Here is a 23,334-nt window from a genome sequence, read left to right on the forward strand (position 1 = left end):
CTGTGCGATCCTGGAGGGTGCTCCACATCGTCCACGGCCCGGCCATCTGTCAGCAACACCAAGACATGAGGCACCTCCTGCCTCATCCCCAGAGATTCTTGGAACAGCTCCTTCAGAACGTAGCTCATACCCTTCCCTATGGAACAACAATACATTCACTGGCAATATCACTATCAATATGTACACACACACCAGTGGAGGCTTCTCACAGGAAGAAAGAGAGGACCAACCCTACAAAATGTCTTTTTTTTTTTTTATAGTGAAACATTTAAAAAGTTATCATTTTTAGATAAAACTATACTAAATATATAGTCACCAAATAATTTATTAAAACACACTGTTTTGCAATGAAGATCTACAGTAGCCTCAACAGCACTCTGTAGGGTAGCACCACGGTGTAGCCGGAAGACAGCTAGCTTCTGTCCTCCTCTGCGTACATTGACTTCAATACAAAACCTAGGAGGTTCATGCTTCTCACCCCCTTCCATAGATTTACACAGGAATTATGACAACTTATTCTGCGAGAATGTCCTCCAACCTATCAGAGCTCTTGCAGCTGAACTGACATGTTGTCCACCCAATCAAAGACTCAGAGAATGAATCTAGTACTGAAAGCATAAGCTAGAGCTAGCTAGCACTGCAGTGCAGTGCATAAAATATGATGAGTAGTTGACTCAAAGAGAGAGACAGACAATAGCTGAACAGTTTTGAACAAATTAATCCAAAATTAAGGAGAAGTGAGAGAGCAAGAGAGAGTGAGCGAGAGAGAGCTAGCTATATTTCATAGTATATATTTGTTCACTTTCACTTAGATAGCATTGAATGCAACAAGCTAGTCAAACACCCGGCTCAAACAGAGAGGAAGGGATGGGGAGGTAGCTGACTATCGCTATCCAGCACTGGAACTCTTCCAAGTCAAGTTAAGCTTTTGGTTTTATAAATGTACTGCCACCAGGGCCCCCCAGTGCAACTCCTAAACTGCTTGCTGCTGACTGTACACTGTACTGTATGATTGTAGCATGTTTACTGACACATTAGTTCTAGTAGCTTTGTTGACTATGACGTGGCAATGATATAGTCTGTATGACTTGGAAATGTTTTTTCACCTGGTCACAGATAGTCCACAAGTGAAGGGAAAAGGTAAGAGGAAGAGAGCACGTAGATAGATGTGAGAAGGAATTATATGTACAACGAGCAGTTTGTATGTGGCTGCTATGAAAGAGAACTGTGTTTGCGTGTGATCAGGGGTGTATTCATTGTGCGGATTCTGTTAAACATTTCTTAAACAAAAGCAAATGAAACAAAAAGGGGATAAACATAACTGAATTTGTCCAATAGAAACTCTATTTTGCAACTGTTGGACTAATGATTATACCGTAGATCAGCTAGATGCAGGCAAGAGTGTGCAAGGCAGTATTGAATGTGTCACTGTCTGTCACCTCAAATCTTTCTCTCGACCTGTGTGCACCTACATTGTAAACTTTCATTCATAGGCTAGGTTGTAGCAGCCTCATGATGGGTACAGGGAAAATTTGACTATCATGTAGTAGCCTAAACCTATCAATGTTACATTGAGCTGGGTGAATGGAATATGAATGACAGTCATCCAACATGCTGTAATAGAAATAAGGCCATGTTCGTAAAAAATATATATATATTTTTTTATTTTACCTTTAAAAGTCAGTTAAGAACAAATTCTTATTTTCAATGATGGCCTAGGAACATTGGGTTAACTGCCTGTTCAGGGGCAGAACGACATATTTGTACCTTGTCAGCTCGGGGGTTTGAACTTGCAACCTTCCGGTTACTAGTCCAACGCTCTAACCACTAGGCTACCCTGCCACCCCTAAATGATCATCCTCCCTCATCTTAAAAGGCACCGACCGCCACTGACACACAGACAGACTTGGTCACAGGCACTTACGCAGGTACAATATAGAGAATCAATGTGTATTGAAAGTGAATAGGCATGGAAGGTGTGTCACAATTTCAAAATGCAAACAACTGGAGACAGCTTGTCATTTTTGGAGACGGGCATTTGACAGACAGGGCTACGGTAGCTAGCAAAAGAGGGTAAAAACAGTTGCTATCCAGCTGTACACAACATCAGCTGGCTAGCTAAATACCTTGGCTAACTGTGGGGCGAAACCAGCACCGGATTACCGCATTTGGGCCCCCGGGGCACCAACCTCCATAAAGCTATGAGAACATGCTGGAGTTTTAAAGAAATTTATACACTTTTTGCCATGGGTCAGAGAGAAAAATGACTGTTTTATAGCTCATCTCATGCTATTGTTCACTTTTTGCCATGGGTCAGAGAGAAAAATGACTGTTTTATAGCTCATCTCATGCTATTGTTCACTTTTTGCCATGGGTCAGAGAGAAAAATGACTGTTTTATAGCTCATCTCATGCTATTGTTCACTTTTTGCCATGAGGTTGAGAGAACATTTAGCAGTTTAAAGCTCATTTCCTGCAATTCTACACATTTTGCTATCATATGTTATCTGAGGGGCACCCGACCTCCAGGGATACATGCCCTGTGTGCCTATTAGGTAATCCAGCCCTGGGGGAAACAGTTCACTATTTAACAGTTAATTAGTTATGCAAATACAAAGCTGTCTCCAAAAGGCAAGGCAAGTTTACTTTTGGATGTTTGTGAGGTCTCCACTTTCAAAGCTTATAGACATCTAACATTTCTACGCAGACAGAATGTCTGTATGTGTGTACGTGTGTGTGTATGTGTCCATGTGTGTATGTGTGTATGTGTGTACGTGTGTGTGTGTATGTGTCCGTGTGTGTGTGTGTGTGTGTGTACCTGTTTTGGTGTTGCCTCCTCCATAGTGTACTCCTCTCAGAGCCTTTAGGACAGAGTTCCTGTTCTTGTAATCATTCAGTTTGAACTCTATCCTTGGTTCATCACTGTAGTGCACAACTGCTATCTGAGGGGAGAGATGGGACAGTCAGTGGCAATTACCTACAGCACCAGTCAATGTTTGGACACACCTTCCCATTCAAGGTTCTTTTTATTTACATTTTTTAACTCTTTTTTACATTGTAGAATAATAGTGAAGACATCAAAACTATGAAATAACACACATGGAATCATGTAGTAACCAAAAAAGTGTTAAACAAATCAAAATATATTTTATATTTGAGATTTTTCGAAGCAGCCACCCTTTGCCTTAATGACAGCTTTGCACACTCTTGGCAATTTCTCAACCAGCTTCACAAGGAATGCTTTTACAACAGTCTTGAAGGAGTGAGCACTTGTTGGCTGCTTTTCCTTCACTCTGAAGTCCAACTCATCCCAAACCATCTCCACTGGGTTGAGGTTGGGTGATTGTGGAGGCCAAGTCATCTGATGCAGCACTCCATCACTCTCCTTCTTGGTCAAATAGCCCCTACACAGCCTGGAGGTGTGTTTTGGGTCATTTTCCTGTTAAAAAACAAATGATAGTCCGACGAAGCGCAAACCAGATGGGATGGCGTATGGCTGCAGAATGCTGTGGTAGCCATGCTGGTTAAGTTTGCCTTCAATTCTAAATAAACCACTGACAGTGTCAACAGCATAGCACCATCACACCTCCACCTCCATGCTTCACGGTGGGAATCACACATCCGTTCACCTACTCTGCATCTCACAAAGACATGGTGGTTGGAAACCAAAATCTCAAATTTGGACTCATCAGACCAAAGGACAGATTTCCACCAGTCTAATGTCCAATGCTTGTGTTTCTAGGCCCAAGCAAGTCTCTTCTTATTTTTGGTGTCCTTTAGTAGTGGTTTCTTTGCAGCAATTCAACCATGAAGGCCTGATTCACACAGTCTCCTGTGAACAGTTGATGTTGAGATGTGCCTGTTACTTAAACTCAGTGAAGCATTTATTTGGGCTGCAATCTGAGATCCAGTTAACTCTAATTAATTTATCCTCTGCAGCAGAGGTAACTCTGGGTATTCCTTTCCTGTGGCGGTCCTCATGAGAGCCAGTTTCATCATAATGTTTGATGGTTTTTGCGAATGCACTTGAAGAAACTTTCAAAATTCTTGAAATTTTCCGTATTGACTGACCTTTATGTCTTAAAGTAATGATCATATCTCTTTGCTTATTTAAAGTAATCATTTCTCTTTGCTTATTTGAGCTGTTCTTGCCATAATATGGACTTGGTCTTTTTTGCCAAATAGGGCTGTCTTCTGTATACTACCCCTACCTTGTCACAACACAACTGATTGGCTCAAACACTCTAAGAAGGAAAGAAATTCCACAAATGTACTTTTAACAAGGCACACTTGTTAATTGAAATGCATTACAGGTGACTACCTCATGAAGCTGGTTGAGAGAATGCCAAGAATGTGCAAAGCTGTCATCAAGGCAAAACGTTACTACTTTGAAGAATCTCAAATATGAAATATATTTTGTTTAACACTTGGTTGGTTACAACATGATTCCATATGTGTTATTTCATAGTTTTGATGTCTTCACTATTATTACATCATGTAGAAAATAGTAAAAAATAAAGAAAAACCCTTGAATGAGTAGGTGTGTCCAAACTTTTGATTGGTACTGTACATTCAATAACAAGGTAATCTTATCATAACATGTATCATTCCCCTTCATATTGCCTATAGAGAAAATAAAGTTTTAATGAAATACAGCAAGAGGCAATAACAGAATGCTGTTTCCACAGATACATTAGGGTACATACTTTGGGCGAACTGAAAAAGGAAGATGATTGCAAATGTCCTGTGCTTTTAGGTTTCAGATTTTAACATATTGAATCTAAACGTTGTCACAAAGTTTGCAACAACAATTCAGACCTTAGACCCCTAAAAGAACAAGCCAAGGTGAGGGTGACCAGGACCTTAACCCCTAAAAGAATAAGCCAAGGTGAGGGTGAGCAGGACCTTAATCCCTAAAAGAACAAGCCAAGGTGAGGGTGACCTTGACCTTAACCCCTAAAAGAACAAGCCAAGGTGAGGGTGACCAGGACCTTAACCCCTAAAAGAACAAGCCAAGGTGAGGGTGACCAGGACCAACTAGTTAGGAAGAAACCAGACTCTCTATGATGGAGCTCAGAAGTATACACAGTCCATACACTTCCGGTACAGTCAACCAGGTACACTTCAGGTATAGTTAACCAGGTACACCTCAGGTACAGTCAACCAGGTACACTTTAGGTACAGTCAACCAGGTACACTTCAGGAACAGTCGACCAGGTACACTTTAGGTACAGTCGACCAGGTACACTTCAGGTACAGTCGACCAGGTACACTTCTGGAACAGTCAACCAGGTACACTTTAGGAACAGTCAACCAGGTACACTTCAGGTACAGTCAACCAGGTACACTTCAGGTACAGTCAACCAGGTACACTTCAGGTACAGTCAACCAGGTACAGTTCAGGTACAGTCAACCAAGTACACTTCAGGTACAGTCAACCAGGTACAGTTCAGGTACAGTCAACCAAGTACACTTCAGGTACAGTCAACCAGGTACAGTTCAGGTACAGTCAACCAAGTACACTTCAGGTACAGTCAACCAGGTACACTTCAGGTACAGTCAACCAGGTACACTTCAGGTACAGTCGACCAGGTACACTTCAGGTACAGTCAACCAGGTACACTTCAGGTACAGTCGACCAGGTACACTTCTGGAACAGTCAACCAGGTACACTTTAGGAACAGTCAACCAGGTACACTTCAGGTACAGTCAACCAGGAACACTTCAGGTACAGTCAACCAGGTACACTTCAGGTACAGTCAACCAGGTACACTTCAGGTACAGTCAACCAAGTACACTTCAGGTACAGTCAACCAGGTACACTTCAGGTACAGTCAACCAGGTACACTTCAGGTACAGTCAACCAGGTACACTTCTGGAACAGTCAACCAGGTACACTTCAGGTACAGTCAACCAGGTACACTTCAGGTACAGTCAACCAGGTACACTTCAGGTACAGTCGACCAGGTACACTTCTGGAACAGTCAACCAGGTACACTTTAGGAACAGTTAACCAGGTACACTTCAGGTACAGTCAACCAGGTACACTTCAGGTACAGTCAACCAGGTACACTTCAGGTACAGTCAACCAAGTACACTTTAGGAACAGTCTACCAGGTACACTCCAGGTACAGTCAACCAGGTACACCTCAGGTACAGTCAACCAGGTACACTTCAGGTACAGTCAACCAGGTACAGTCAACTAGGTACACTTTAGGAACAGTCAACCAGGTACACTTCAGGTACAGTCAACCAGGTACACTTCAGGTACAGTCAACCAGGTACACTTCAGGTACAGTCAACCAGGTACACTTTAGGAACAGTCAACCAGGTACACTTCAGGTACAGTCAACCAGGTACACTTCAGGTACAGTCAACCAGGTACAGTCAACCAGGTACACTTCAGGTACAGACAACCAGGTACACTTGGTACACTTTAGGTACAGTCGACCAGGTACAGTCAACCAGGTACACTTCAGGTACAGTCAACCAGGTACACTTCAGGAACAGTCAACCAGGGACACTTCAGGTACAGTCAACCAGGGACACTTCAGGTACAGTCAACCAGGTACACTTCAGGAACAGTCAACCAGGTACAGTTCAGGAACAGTCAACCAGGTACACTTCAGGTACAGTCAACCAGGTACAGTCAACCAGGTACACTTCAGGTACAGTCAACCAGGGACACTTCAGGTACAGTCAACCAGGTACAGTCAACCAGGTACACTTCAGGTACAGTCAACCAGGGACACTTCAGGTACAGTCAACCAGGGACACTTCAGGTACAGTCAACCAGGTACACTTCACCCTTACATTGCTATGGTTTTTAAGTCTATTGTGTGTGATGTGTTAACATACTGTACATCATGCCTGTTAATCCTAAAATGAACAGTAAAGCTTTTGACATATTGAAGGTGTGTGACCTCTGACCTGTGTGCCCTGAGGACCAATCACAGGGAAATAGGTGACAACCCGGAACAGGAAGTCCTTGAGCTTGGCAAAGTTATTGGATCCGATGCTCCATGACTCATCCACCAGGAACACTATGTCTGCCTTCACCCTGCCACACACTGCAACACACACACACGCACATGGAGGCACGCATGCACACACAGGAACGAGCGTGCAGGTGCGCACACACACACAGGTCATGGTGACAGTGATATTGGTTGTTAGCAGACATTATTATCATCAGACAGAACATTGCTAAAGGAACATCTTCAGTCTTAAGAAGCAGTCTCTAATGGAGGTAAGTGCTGTTATTCTTCAGTCTTAAGAAGCAGTCGGTAATGGAGGTAAGTGCGGTTATTCTTCAGTCTTAAGAAGCAGTCTCTAATGGAGGTAAGTGCTGTTATTCTGAGGGTCTTAAAAAGCAGTCTAATGGAGGTAAGGGCTGTTATTCTTCAATCTTAAAAAGCAGTCTCTAATGGAGGTAAGTGCTGTTATTCTTCAGTCTTAAGAAGCCGTATGTAATGGAGGTAAGTGCTGTTATTCTTCAGTCTTAAGAAGCAGTCTCTAATGGAGGTAAGTGCTGTTATTCTGAGGGTCTTAAGAAGCAGTCTAATGGAGGTAAGGGCTGTTATTCTTCAATCTTAAAAAGCAGTCTCTAATGGAGGTAAGTGCTGTTATTCTGAGGGGCTGTCAGTTTGCTCTGATTGTAATGCCTAACAGCTATTCATCTATATAGGTACTATAAATACTTCTGTTACCTGGCCCTGGTCCAACAGTTGTCTCTGTATCCAAAACCAATACGTTTCTGGTATTGGTGGTAAGATGGCCGACGCTGGTGGTGGCTGCAGCTGTTTTGACAATGGTGGTGCTTGGGGGTTTCTTGGCGGTGCCGGCGGTGGTTTTGGAGGGGGCTTTGGTGACGGTGGAGCGGGTGTGGGCTTTGGTGGCTTTGGCTGCATTGGGGTGGGAGGCGGTGAGGGTGTGAGGGAGGAGAGGGGAAGGCGTGGCAGGTAAAGACTGGACAGGCACCAGAGGACGGTCCTTGGCCACTGAAAGGAAATTTCAGATTCATATGCAGTAGTGTTGTGCTTGGACACATTTCACATGATATACTGTATACATTATGATTTATGACATTTTTAAAGTCACATACATGGATAGGTGCAGTGTATTGTGTTGGTCTACAGGGTCAGCCATATTAGTACGGCGCCCCTGGAGCCGGTTAAGTGCCTTGCTCAAGGGCACAGATGGATTTCTCCTCTTGTCAGCTCAATTATTCGAACCGGCAACCTTTCGGGTTACTGGCCAAACACTCTAACCGCTAGCCTGTCCTACACCTACTGTACACCATAGTAATTACTTAGTAACAACTTATGTCATGACCTAGTAAGTACATGAACCAGCATTGGGTTTCCTGTATGATAGACGGCTTCCTGTGAAGTGTATAAACATGTAATGGACAGCTCTCAAACCGTTGCATTTCTTACAGCTTAGGATAACAGCACTCAACAATTGTTTTTGTTGTTGTCGTTTTTGAACTTTTGAGTGAGCACGTTGTTTATTGTGCCAGTGAGCTGGAGCCATAACGTGAAGAGGTGTTAAGCTTTACCTATCCTGTGGTTGATAGAGGTGATGGGTCCCTCCACCTCTCCATACAGAGGTCTGATGGTGAAGATGTAGGTCCTGCCATACAGCAGATCACTCAGCTTAAACATGGTGGCAGAAGGGCCAAGCTTCTCCTTTTTGGTGTCCAACTCTGAAGAGAAAAAGTATACCCATATGTGGTAAAAAAATAATAAAATATACTTCAACTTTATCCAGGTAAGTCATTGTGAACCAATTGTCCTCTGGTTGGTCAAAGAGGTTGTAAAAAGTGACAAACACAAAAGAATTGTCATCACTGTAAAAACACATAACCCAGCCCAATTCCAAGGGTAACTCAGGTTTCCCCATCACAATAACAGTTTGGAACAATTGACAATTTACAGGACAAAATCACCATTTACATCTTGAATTCACCCCTAATTCACCCCTATTTATTGTGCCTACATAATGATTTCTATTAACTATGGCCTCCAAACACTTCACACTTAAAAACTGGGGAAGATGAAACCTAGAATAGTTGATCAAATCTCCAGGAAGTAGTCTTCTCGTGTGACAGACCGAACAATTTGGTTCTGGGTGCCGAGATGACCAAAAAGTGATCGGAAAATGAAAGACAAACCCCGACATTACATTTATACTTTAGGCAGTTTATTGAAGGAAATGACTTGGATAAGAGAGAGGGGCGCTGTCTAAATATACCCCCCACCCCCACTGCCATGCTCAACACAAAGTCATTAACACTGACTGATGTCACTAACATAGGCCCCATTCCAATTGTATGACTGGCAGCTGACAGCCATGTGGTGGAGCCCTTGGGTTCACCTACCCAGTCATGTCTAGTCAGTGACTACTTCAACAATGGGAAATGGGAGGGCCTCAGAAACTGAAGGCATTTTTAAGAAAGATCTTAAGAAACACCTTGCCGTGCTTTTACTTAGTATAAAAGCACCCTATCTATTTGACGTATTTTAATTTATTCAAATGCGTTAGTCTCTTATGTCCACAGTTTTTAAAAGAATTGCTTTACTATTTTTATTTGCCACATTTTGAAACCAGTGTTTTTCATTTTCTCTCCTTTTATAACTGTGTTTGTTTAAGCATTTTGAATTGCATCCTCTGTAAGTAATGTGCTGTACTATTAGATTGATTGAGGAAGAAAGTATTACTAAGCATTTTGAATGAGGTCATAGCCTGATGTGATCATCTGTGCTGGTGTCACAGCCTGATGTGATTGGCTGTGCTGGTGTCACAGCCTGATGTGATTGGCTGTGCTGGTGTCACAGCCTGCCATGATCATCTGTGCTGGTGTCACAGCCTGATGTGATTGGCTGTGCTGGTGTCACAGCCTGATGTGATTGGCTGTGCTGGTGTCACAGCCTGATGTGATTGGCTGTGCTTTGACCTCTGACCTGAGATGTGCCTCCAGGAGAGCAGGTACCCAGAAGCCCCGGCAACTCTGATCCAGTTGAGGGAAGTACTGCTGTCTGTGGTGTTCAGCGCTGCGAAGCCGTTCACTTTAGGCAGGTCCACTGGAACACAATCAACACCTCATTTAAGTGTTTGAGAAAGACTGTGCAGACTCACTGATCTACAAATCACCTTGCATCCCAAATAACTACTCATTATCTGATCAAGATTATCGGTTCTGCGCCTGGCCTTGCTCAAACTGATCCCCTCAACCACACGGAATAACTTTAAGATACCTTACGGCTACTTTTTGGGCTAGGTGGTGGTGCTAGGTGGTGGTGCTAGATGGTGGTGCTAGGTGGTGGTGCTAGGTGGTGGTGCTAGGTGGTGGTGCTAGGTGGTGGTGCTAGGTGGTGGTGCTAGGTGAGTAGAGACGTGTGACAGGTCTACATTTGAGTCATTTAGCAGTCACTCTTATCCAGAGGAATATCTGAGAGGTGTCGCCATAGTTCAGTACTCACAGGTGCGTGCAGTGACCAGGAACGGGCTCCCTTCTCGGCCCCCCACCATAGATGCCACCTGGATCTTATAGGCCGAGCTCTCCTGTAACTTAGGGATCGTGAAGGAGGTCGTGGAGGAAGAGACTAGCTGGGACTTCTCATCGCCACCTAGAGGTAGAGAGGTCAACATGCATGGGATATATATATATAGGTCAGGACAGCAGGATAGCCTACAGCTATTTCACAACGATCTTTCCTTTATGCCTCACAGCCTCTCTCCTCACCTTGAAGAACTTAGGTCTGTGGGGAGGGACCATGTCCTCTAATATAAGAGGGAATGTGAGGGGATGCAAGGAAGCATGAAAGACGAATTGAGATAGAGCCTACATTTTTATTTGCTACGGGTGGGTGCTGCTAAGGTGACCAGTGAGGTGAGATAAGGTGGGGCTTTACCTTGCTAAGACTTATAGACCTGGAGCCAGTGGGTTTGGGAACGAATATGAGGGCCAGCCAACGAGAGCATACAGGTCGCAGTGGTGGGTAGTATATGGGGCTTTGGTGGTGTGTGTTTGTGTGTCAACGTGTGTGTGTCCATACATGCATGTGTGTGTTCCTCACCATGGAAGGGGCTCCAGGAGATCTTGTAGCCAGTGACCCCAGGTGTTCTCCTCCAGGTCAGTATGAAGGAGTTGACTCCGACATCCACCACCTTCACCTCCTTGACCGCCTGGATCAGCTCTGACTCTGTCACCGACGCTGACGGAACCACATCAACAATAGATGTAGGTTCATTTAAGATAAACAATACATGTGTGGTGAGCTTTCTGCCACAAAATGGCTGCCGCAACATGGATGCTACACATCGGTGGTGAATGAGGCGAGTTTCTGCCTTTCAATGTTGACCGCTTTGAGCATACCTTGAATACATATACAATCAATTATCTTTATAAATGTTGTGACAATGTTCCTCATTCAACAACACAACAGCCTGGATGGACTTCTTCAATGTTTTTTTTTTACATTCTTTTACATTTAACCTTTATTTAACCTTTATTTAACTAGGCAAGTCAGTTAAGAACACATTCTTATTTTCAATGATGGCCTGGGAACAGTGGGTTAACTTCCTGTTCAGGGGCAGAATGACAGATTTGTACCATGTCAGCTCGGGGATTCGAACTTGCAACCTTTCGGTTACTAGTCCAACGCTCTAACCACTAGGCTACCCTGCTGCCCCTTTAGGCATGTAAATGAAGTACTTTCTGTTCAGAGTTTCTAACAGTAGAAACAAACTCAGATAGAATTATTATATGATAACAACCATGTCAGGCAGCAGTGACGCACACACACACACACACACACACACACACACACAGCAGTGGTTAAAACACAAGCCTCAAGTGTCAACAAAGGGAAACTCGGTTAAAATAGGAAGCTCAAAGTATATAACCCGTCAATCAAACAAGGACACCACCAGTCTACAAGGGTACAAGGGGTGTAACGTTCCACATCTCCCTACTTAATTACAATATCAGGACTTCATCCACAGGGCTGTGGGTTTATGTAAATGGCCAGTGACTCAGTGTTACACTCCATATTTTCCGTTTAATGTATTTACAGTAAGGCTGGTCTGAATGGATCATCACTTTTCAATGACGTCTTTACTCGATTGAAATAACAGTGGTCTGTCTCGTTCAATCACACATCTTAGAATGACAATAGTGGTGGAAATACAGCAGAGGACTGTGAGGGCTTCCCATGCACAAGTGTGATTACATTACCCACAGCAACGTTAACCACTTCCCATGCACAAGTGTGATTACATTACCCACAGCAACGTCAACCACTGTTTACATGTGTTCCCATGCACAAAGTGTGATTACATTACCCACAGCAACGTCAACCACTGTTTACATGTGTTCCCATGCACAAAGTGTGATTACATTACCCACAGCAACGTCAACCACTGTTTACATGTGTTCCCATGCACAAAGTGTGATTACATTACCCACAGCAACGTCAACCACTGTTTACATGTGTTCCCATGCACAAAGTGTGATTACATTACCCACAGCAACGTCAACCACTGTTTACATGTGTTCCCATGCACAAAGTGTGATTACATTACCCACAGCAACGTCAACCACTGTTTACATGTGTTCCCATGCACAAAGTGTGATTACATTACCCACAGCAACGTTAACCACTTCCCATGCACAAAGTGTGATTACATTACCCACAGCAACATCAACCACTGTTTACATGTGTTTCCATGCACAAAGTGTGATTACATTACCCACAGCAACGTCAACCACTTCCCATGCACAAAGTGTGATTATATTACCCACAGCAACGTCAACCACTGTTTACATGTGTTTCCTTGAATATGCGTTTGGATTCCCAGTATCTTAAATGAGTTGTTTGTATACAGCACCTACCAAGCACATTGCTGTGACTGCAGACTCCACTGACGTCATAGGGGCAAATCCTAGCAACCACTTGAGTCGAAAATTCACCCAGTCTCCCAATGACATTAATGTATGAATAAGTGAAAATGTCCAATACCCACCATCACCACTGTGGGGAAAAAAATCATGCACAAGTTTGGATTTACCCCATACTCTCTCTCCAGGTACCTGTGAGCTGTGAGAGGGAGATTTCTGGACCCTCTGTGTTGCCGTAGACAGCGTGGATGCTGACTATGTAGACTGTCTCTGGGTTGAGGCCCTCAGTGCGGTAGAACAGAACGCTGCGGTCCAAATACTGGGACTGGGGAGTGTTGCCATCTGTGTAACACAGCCAATTAAAAGACTCAGGCACACACAAACATTTACACACACAAACATACACACAAACATTTACACACACACACACACACACACACACACACACACACACACACACACACACACACACACACACACACACACACACACACACACACACACACACACACACACACACACACAACATTCATCTTTGAAATTGAGATAAGGTTATATTTAGGATTTGGATCAAGAAGCCCACTACGGTACCGATGTTCCAGGTGAGTTTGTACTCGGTGGACCCCGCGACAGGACTCCACTCCACGTCGATGGAGGAACTGGTGTAGGAAGTCACGTGGAAGTTAGACACATATCCCAAAGGGGCTAGTGGAGAGAGAAGAGGGGATACAAGGCAACATGACGAAGACGCAGGGAGTCAGGAAGCAGGTGCAGTCGGTGAGTTTAATCAGAATGAACATAGAGAGAATACAAAAACAGGAGTGGCGTCTGAACATGAAAACACAAAACAATACTGCATGATGGGTGATACGACCGAGTGCCAGATAAAGGGGAAGTCGTCAGGGTAGTGATGAAAATACACTTCACTAGGAAAGAGGACACGTTGGACTCACAGGTGCGGAAGGTAGCTGAGACGCCGGGACCCACCAGCGAACCAAACAGGACGTAAAGGGACAGGACATACTCTGTGTCATGGACCACGTTCTTCAGAAGGTGCTCTGTGGTGGAGCCGTTCAGAGCCAGTTGCCTAGGACGGTCCCGACCCACAAACTCTGGAAGAATAACACACACATAACAATGGAGTAGGGGGAGGATTAGGGCCTAAGCCCTGATCTAAGGTCAGTTTAGTGTTTTGCCCATAATGCCAATCACCTGCTATTGGAGGCCAACTCCTTTGGACCAATGGAGTGTTCACTTGAGTTTATTTTACCTTTATTTAACCAGGCAAGTCAGTTAAGAACAAATTCTTATTTTCAATGACGGCCTAGGAACAGTGGGTTAACTGCCTGTTCAGGGGCAGAACGACAGATTTGTACCTTGTCAGCTCGGAATTTGAACTTGCAACCTTCCGGTTACTAGTCCAACGCTCTAACCACTGGCTACCCTGCCGCAGTTGTGTCTGATGATTTGCAAAATTGCTCACTATGTAGCTTAAATTAAATGAGTTAATTAGCCATTAGGTCTCTCTTCGTATTCAACTTAATGAATCCCTTAATGAATACTCAACTTAACGACATTCCATTCAATTTGTCCCTTTCATATTGCTTTACAGCTCATTACATGCAAATCAAATCATCGAAAGCAAGTAATTCTACAGACATTGGGATTGTTTGATGATACCTTTCGTTTCCAAGCGTAGCTCTGTTGATATTAAAAGCATCACGAGTTTTAAAAAAAAGTCAACCAGTCGTGAGGGCAATGAGAAGAGGATACGTGAACAAAAACCAACCTAAACCCCAAAATAACTCCCATCATCATCTCCACATGAAAGGACAAGGCACCCTACTCTCCCTCCATCTTTTCATCTGGCTTGATCAATCCCTTTTCTCACACACACACCTTTATTCACACATTCCCCCCTTTCCTGTCATCCCCATATGAACATCATCAGAAGCCCGTCCCCTCATTAAAACAACCCCCGTATCCCTCCATCTCTCCTTTTATTTTCCTGTTTTCTGAGGGGGTGGCCATGATGCCAGCTTGTCACATGGAAATGACGCTGGTACTACCGAGTGACATGGTGGGGAGCCCAGTCCTGGCATTTCAAAGGATCCGTGTCGTGTCCCCACAGGGACGCTCAGAAGGGTGACATCAAATACACCCCCCACCTTTTTATCCATAAGCCCGCTGCAGAATCTTCCTCCAATCATGTCCTAGTGATGCTGGTTTTGATAGACACGGTGAGACAGAGGGATGGTAGGTAGGTACACAGAGTTGGGGAGACTCTGAACATCGTCAGAGATACATCACGCATGAGAGAGAAAAGGAGAGAGAGAGAAGAGGGGAGAGAAAGGAGAGAGAGAGAAAGAGGGGAGAGAAAGGAGAGAGAGAGAGAAGAGGGGAGAGAAAGGAGAGAGAGAGAAAGAGGAGAGAGAAAGGAGAGAGGGAGGAGAGAGAGAGAAAGAGGAGAGAGAAAGAGGAGAGAGAAAGAATTACAAGAGGAAGAGATGCCCAAAGGGAGGACAGGATGACAGAGTACGATAGAAAGAGAGGGAGGGGGGGGGGGGGGGGGTGGAGAGAGAAAGAGAGAGATAGAGGCCCTGTCAAGAAAGAACCTCTAGCCCCTAGCTCCATACACACTTCTGGAGATCTGAGAGGATTGGACAGGGATAAGCAATATGTTAAAACATTCCACCTAGCCTATCAAATCAAATCCCCTCAGATCTTCACAAGTGTCTAGGGGGTAGGGGGGTTGTTTTTGGGCAGGGCTTTGGTTTCTATTGTGCGAGTGCATTGTGTAGAGGTGAGAGGTCACCTGGAGTGGGCCCCCAGGCTAGTCTATAGCCGGTGGCCCCAGGGACAGAGTTCCAGGAGACCATGGCACTGTTGGTGCTCACTGCCGATGCCTTCAGAGTCTGGACTGCACTGCTCTCCACTGGCACAGGGAGACGGAAGAGAGAGAATTTGTCATTATGGATAGAATGTTAGTCATTGTACAGCTGCATGATGAAGGGAGATGGCCTCAGCCGGCACACTGCTCTGGCACAGGGCTCTGGTAGAAAGAACTGTATTATGGGTGTCATATAGGACGCAACCATAATGTTCAGAAGTTGACTCATCCTGTACATAGTCCCAGTTCCCATGGTAACTCACGTGTCTTGGCTGGGGTAGAGATGACAGGGCCCTCGATGTCCACAAAGATGGGGTTGATGGTGATGGCGTACTCAGTGCCTGGGTGGAGGCCCTGGATCATGTAGAAGTTAAAGGTCTCCCCCAGGTTCACGTTCTCTCTATGGCCATCTGGAGGTAAAGGAGGGGAGGGGGGTTGGTTATCTGTGATCGTGCCTTCGTAAAGTATTCAGACCACGAGAATTTTTCTAAATGTTGTTACGTTACAGCCTTATTCTAAAATGCATTAAATGACAAAAATTCCTCAGCAATCTACACACAATACCCCATAACGACAGTGAAAAAAGTGTAGTTGAAATTTTTGCAAATGTATTAAAAGTATAAAACAGAAATACCTTATTTACATAAGTATTCAGACCCTTTGCAATGAGACTCGAAGTTGAGCTCAGGTGCATCCTGTTTCCATTGATCGTCCTTGAGATGTTTCTACAACTTAATTGGAGTACACCCGGGGTAAATTCAATTGATTGGACATGATTTGGAAAGGCACACAACTGTCTATAAAAGGTCCCTCAGTTAACAGTGCATATCAGAGCAACACCAAGCCATGAGGTCGAATGAATTGTCTGTAGAGCTCCGAGACAGGATTGTGTCAAGGCACAGATCTGGGGAAGGGTAACAACATTTTTCTGCTGCATTGAAGGTCCCCAAGACCACAGTGCCCGCCATAATTCTTAAATGGAAGAAGTTTGGAACCACCAAGACTCTTCCTAGAACTGGCCGCCATGCAAACTGAGAAATTGGGAGGGAATGGCCTTGGCCAGGGAGGTGACCAAGAACCCGATGGTCAACTCTGACAGAGCTCTAGAGATGACAGAACCTTCCAGAAGGACAATCATATCTGCAGCACTCCACCAATCAGGACTTTATGGTAGAGTGGCCAGATGGTAGCCACTCCTCAGTAAAAGGCACATGAAACCCCGTTTGTAGTTTGCCAAAAGGGACCTAAAGACTCTCAGACCATGAGAAATAAGATTCTCTGGTCTGATGAAACCAAGATTGAACTCTTTGGCCTGAATGCCAAGCATCATGTCTGGATGAAACCTGGCACCATTCCTACGGTGAAGCATGGTGGTGGCAACATCATGCTGTGGGGATGTTTTTCAACGGCAGGGAATGGGAGAATAGTCAGGATCGAGGCAAAGATGAACAGAGCAAAGTGCAGAGAGATCCTTGATGAAAACCTGCTCCAGAGTGCTCAGAATCTCAGACTGGTGCGAAGGTTCACCTTCCTACAAGACAACAACCCTAAGCACACAGACACTGCTAATAGGGTCCCAGTACCTGAGGAGGACCAGGTGAGGCGATACCCCGTGGCCCCCTTCACTGAGCCCCAGCGGGCCTGGACGGTGTCTGTGGTGGCGTTTTGGACCAGGAGCTGCTGCACTGGCACCAGTTTCACTGCAGAATAGATATAGACACACACACACACACACACACACACACCACACACACACACACACACACACACACACACACACACACCACACACACACACACACACACACAGTCTCAGTTAGGGGAGGAACACTAATGAATACCTTTTCTTTAATATTTACATACATTTTACCAATGCAATTTGATGGAGAACAGACAAACTGCATCACCCACAGATGGTAAAAAACATGACCACAGCCTGGAAATCGGATCAACATGTTGGGAGAAGCTACACTGCCACTTAGTGGACAATCATAGAAAAACAACTTATTACAGTCAGAAAGGTGTGAAATAGGGCGTTAAGCTTCTATTGAAATGTATATTTCATAACCAATTTACTTAGATTGTATTGTCAAGATCACTTTCAAAGGCAATGGAAGTATCCTGATTCTCCACCATTTTCTAGAAGTGTTCCACAACTTGTAAACTCCCACTCATTGATTTCAAAGCATAGGATTGGTTTTAGGCAGGTAGACTAGCAGTGTCGGGCCAGTAACCTGGCATCCCAGAAATCTGTCTGTGTCCTTGAGAATGGCACTTAACCCTAATAGCTCCTGTAAGTCTCTCTGGATAATAGCGTATGCTAAATGACTCAAATGTAAAATTCTAGCTGTTGGTCGACACATTCAGCAGGGTCACTTACGTGTTTTGCCGACGATCGAGACAGGTTGGCTGGGGCCCTGGGGGTAGATAGCAAAGATACTGACGGTGTACTTCTTATCCTCCTCCAAGCTGTCAATCACATGGGAGGAGGTGTCGCCGCGCAGCACCTGCTCATAGGTCAGTCCTGGCCGGTCGGCTGCATGGGGTCAGGACACAATTCATCTTTCATGGACAGACTACTTAAACATACAACTAATTATGCTGGATTTTATTTCTGGGTTTACAGAGTTTAAGACGAAATAGGTATCCCTGTTACATTCTGTACCAGGAGTGATGAACTTCTGTACCAGGAGAGATAACCACCTTCAATAAAGACATTTATCAATTCTGTACCGGGTACTACATTTGTTATAACACCACAAGAGAATGGGAGCCATGATGTCAAGTAAAGGGATTATGACAAAATATGTCTCCTGATGTCTCATGATATCTAGGAGAGGAAAAGTGAAGGGGTCATCAGAGGCCTGATATCTAGTAGAGGAAAAGTGAAGGGGTCATCAGAGGCCTGATATCTAGTAGAGGAAAAGAGAAGGGGTCATCAGAGGCATGATATCTAGGAGAGGAAAAGTGAAGGGGTCATCAGAGGCCTGATATCTAGTAGAGGAAAAGAGAAGGGGTCATCAGAGGCCTGATATCTAGGAGAGGAAAAGAGAAGGGGTCATCAGAGGCATGATATCTAGGAGAGGAAAAGTGAAGGAGTCATCAGAGGCATGATATCTAGTAGAGGAAAAGTGAAGGGGTCATCAGAGGCCTGATATCTAGGAGAGGAAAAGTGAAGGAGTCATCAGAGGCATGATATCTAGGAGAGGAAAAGTGAAGGGGTCATCAGAGGCCTGATATCTAGGAGAGGAAAAGTGAAGGAGTCATCAGAGGCATGATATCTAGGAGAGGAAAAGTGAAGGGGTCATCAGAGGCCTGATATCTAGGAGAGGAAAAGTGAAGGGGTCACAATGAGAAACAGAGGCATCGGAAAGTATTCAGGCCCCTTGACTTTTTCCACATTTTGTTACGTTACAGATTTATTCTAAAATGTATTACATAGTTTTTTTCCCTCATCAATCTACACACAATGTTTGCTAATTTATAAAAAATAAAAAATATCACATTTACATAAGTATTGAGACCCTTTACTCAGTACTTTGTTGAAGCACCTTTGGCAGCGATTACAGCATTGAGTCTTCTTGGATATGACAGTATAAGCTTGGCACACCTGTATTTGGGGAGTTTCTCCCATTCTTCTCTGCAGATCCTCTCAAGCTCAGTCAGGTTGGATGAGGAGCGTTGCTGCACAGCTATTTTCAGGTCTCTCCAGAGATGTTCAATTGGGTTCAAGTCCAGGCTCTGGACATTCAGAGACTTGTCCCGAAGCCGCTCCTGCGCTGTCGTGGCTGTGTGCTTATGGTCGTTGTCCTGTTGGAAGGTGAACGTTTGCCCCAGTCTGAGGTCCTGAGTGCTCTGGAGCAGGTTTTCATCAAAGATCTCTCGGTACTTTGCTCCGTTCATCTTTTCCTGATACCCTGACTAGTCTCCCAGTCCCTGCCTCTGAAAAATACCCCCACAGCATGATGCTGCCACCACTATGCTTCTCCGTAGTGATGGTGCCATGTTTCCACCAGACGTGACGCTTTGCATTCAGGCCAAAGAGTTCAATATTGGTTTCATCAGAACAAAGAATCTTGTTTCTCATGATCTGAGAGTCTTTAAGTGCCTTTTGAAAAACTCCTTGCGGGCTGTCATGTGCCTTTTACTGAGGAGTGGCTTCCGTCTGGCCACTCCACCATAAAGACCTGATTGGTGGAGTGTTGCAGAGATGGTTGTCCTTCTGGAAGGTTCTCCCATCTCCACAGAGGAACTCTGGAGCTCTGGCAGAGTTGACCACTGGGTTCTTGGTCACCTCCCTGACCAGGCCCTTCTCCCCCAATTGCTCAGTTTGGCAGGGCAGCCTGCTCTAAGAATGGTCTTGGTGGTTCCAAACTTCTTCCACTGAAGAATGATGGAGGCCACTGTGTTCTTGGGGACCTTCAATGCTGCAGACATTTTTTGGTAACCTTCCCCAGATCAGTGCCTCGACACATCCTGTCTCTGAGCTCTACGGATAATGCCTTCGACCTCATGGCTTAGTATTTGCTTTGACATGCACTGTTGACTGTGGGACCTTATTAGACAGGTGTGTGCCTTCCAAATCATGTCCAATCAATTGAATTTACCAAAGGTGGACTCCAATCATCTTGTGGAAACATCTCAAGGACGATCATTGGAACAGGATGCACCTGAGCTCAATTTCGAGTCTCATAGAAAAGGGTCCTGAAAATGATGTAGATAAGGTATCTGTTTTTAAAAAAAAATACATTTTCAAAAATGTCTAAAAACCTGTTTTCCGCTTTGTCATTATGGGGTATTGTATATTGTATATTGCTGAGGATTTTTTAAACATTTAATGTACGTATTTTAGAATAAGGCTGTACGTAACAAAATGTGGAAAAAGTCAAGGGGTCTGAGTGCTTTCCAAAGGCACTGTGTGTATACCCTTTTCAACTTCTGGTGTCAAAGTTGTTTGTAAAACCTCAAGAGACCTGTATGATATGAAGCCTCAATTAAACCGAAATAACTATAGTGGGACCAGACCTGGGTTCAAATACTCAAATCATTTAAAATACCTTAGCTGTGCTTGATTAAGTTTGTCTACTGCAATGGACCAATAGAACAGTCGCAAAAGTACAAACGTCTGCCACCTGGCACTCTTGACGGGTTAAAACAAACACTACAAGTACTTGAAAGATATTACTTGAACCCAAGTCAGACTAATGATGTGGTGTAATGTCAATACAGGAGTCAACTCACATCTGGGGATGAATATCTTGTATCCCTCGAGCTTCCCTAGAGGTGGTGTCCATGCCAACCTCAGAGAGAAGAGGCCCTCCTCCATCACACGGAAGTTTGAGACAGGAGGCACAGGGGCTAAGGCAGAGGAAGGGAAATATGTTGGAACGTTGAATACATTTGAAATGGCATGTGTGTATGGAAAATGCCTGGTTGTAAATGAGCACAGGTATGTGATGTGTACGTTTCAGTGTGGGTGAATGTCTGCATGCAGATTAAGTATACAGGTGGATCTATATTTACAATACCTGTGTATGTGTGAGTGTGTTCAGCTCGTGTTTGTTTGAGTATATGCTTAACAATATTTACCTGTGTGCGCTACTATGTGTGAACACGCTCGTGTGTTAGCGTGGGTGCATGTCTGTGTGTGGGATTGTTGATGTTAGTGCCTCTGTAACCCACGTGTCTGTGTAATGATGGTGGCAGAGTCTCCATGAGGCCAGGGTAGATGGCGTAGACAGTCAAGAGTACTCTGTCTTAGGAGTCAGCTCTGTCACTAGAGATGTCCGTCTCAAATCACCTTTCAATCATCTGATACGACACACACAGGACAAGGAGAGAGAGAGGAGCAGGAGCGGCACAAGGATAAGGACAGGGACAATGAGAAGGATAGGGAGAGGGATAAGGAGAGGGAGTAGGAGAGAGAGATGGACCAGGTAGAAGGACAAGGAGAGGGACAGGGACAAGGACAAGGAGAAGTATAGGGAGAGGGAGAGGGATAAGGAGAGGGAGTAGGAGAGAGAAAGGACAGGAGAGAAGGACAAGGAGAGGATGGAGAGGATAAGGAGAGGGAGTAAGAGAGAGAGGACAGGGAGAAGGACAGGGCCAGGAGAGCACAGGGAGAAGAGAGGGATAGGGAGAGAGAGAGGGACAGGTAGAAGGAAAGGGCCAGGGAGAGGGACGGAAAACAAGGGAGAAGGAGAGAGAGAGGAGAGAGAGAAAAGAGGAGGAGAGGGACAGGGAGAAAGATGATGAAGGACAGGGACAGAAGGACAGGGGACAGGGAGGACAGGGAGAAATGAGGGAATAGAGAGGGACAGGACAAGAAGGACGATACAGGGACAGGGGGAGAAGGACAAGGGAGATGGACAGGGAGAAGGATAGGGATGGGGAAGGAGTAGAAGAGATAGGGACAGGGAGCAGGACAAGGAGAGGGACAGGAACAGGGAGAAGGATAGGGAGGGGATAGGGAGAGAGAGAGGAACAGGGAGAAGGACAAGGAGAGGGACAGGGACAGGGAGAAGGATAGGGAGGGATAGGGAGAGAGAGAGGACAGGGAGAAGGACAGGGAGGGGATAGGGAGGAGAGAGGGACAGGGAGAAGGACAGGGCCAGGGAGAGGCACAGGGAGAAGGAGAGGGATGGGAGAGAGAGAGGGACAGGGAGTAGGACACAGGGGGAGGGGGAGGGACAGGGAGAAGGAGAGGGATAGGAAGAGAAGAGAGGGACAGGATGAAGGACAGGGACAGGGGGAGGGACAGGGAGAAGGAGAGGGATGGGGAGAGAGAGAGGGACAGGATGAAGGACAGGGACAGGGGGAGGGACAGGGAGAAGGTAGGGATGGGGAGAGGAGTAGGAGAGCGAGAGGGACAGGAGCAGGACAGGAGAAGGGACAGGAACAGGGAGAAGGATAGGGGAAAGGGGATAGGGAGAGAGAGAGGAAACAGGGAGGGAAGGATAGGGATAGGGAGAGAGAGAGGGAGGACAGGATGAAGGAGAACAGGGAGAGGATAGGGAGGGGATAGGGAGAGAGAGAGGGACAGGGAGAGAGGACAGGGCCAGGGAGAGGCACAGGGAGAAGGAGAGGGATAGGGAGAGAGAGAGGGACAGGGAGTAGGACAAGGAGAGGGACAGAGACAGGGAGAAGGATAGGGAGGGGATAGGGAGAGGAGTAGGAGAGAAAGAGGGACAGGTAGAAGGACAAGGAGAGGGACAGGGTCAAGGGAGGGAAAGGATAGGGAGAGGTGAGTAGGAGAAGGAGTTAGGAAGAGAGAGGGAGGACAGAGTCAGGAAAGGGCCAGGAATGGACAGGGAGAAGGAGAGGGATAGGGAGAGAGAGAGGGACAGAGAAGAAGGGGAAGGACAGGACAGGGGGAGGGACAGGAGGAAGGATAGGGATGGGGAGAGGAATAGGAGAGAAAGAGGACAGGGAGCAGGACAAGGAGAGGGACAGGAACAGGGAGAAGGATAGGGAGGGGAGAGGGAGAGAGAGAGGGACAGGGAGAAGGACAGGGCCATGGAGAGGCACAGGGAGAAGGAGAGG

At 45.4% G+C, this 23,334-nt stretch overlaps 1 pseudogene; it reads right to left on the reverse strand.

Annotated features, from left to right (window-relative positions):
• Window positions 1–26: 26 nt before the first annotated feature.
• Window positions 27–21,596, reverse strand: LOC109878607 (collagen alpha-1(XII) chain-like; annotated as a pseudogene).
• Between the last annotated feature and the right edge of the window lie 1,738 nt (window positions 21,597–23,334).

The sequence above is a fragment of the Oncorhynchus kisutch genome, unplaced genomic scaffold (assembly GCF_002021735.2).
Source record: "Oncorhynchus kisutch isolate 150728-3 unplaced genomic scaffold, Okis_V2 scaffold2823, whole genome shotgun sequence".
Taxonomy (NCBI): domain Eukaryota; kingdom Metazoa; phylum Chordata; class Actinopteri; order Salmoniformes; family Salmonidae; genus Oncorhynchus; species Oncorhynchus kisutch.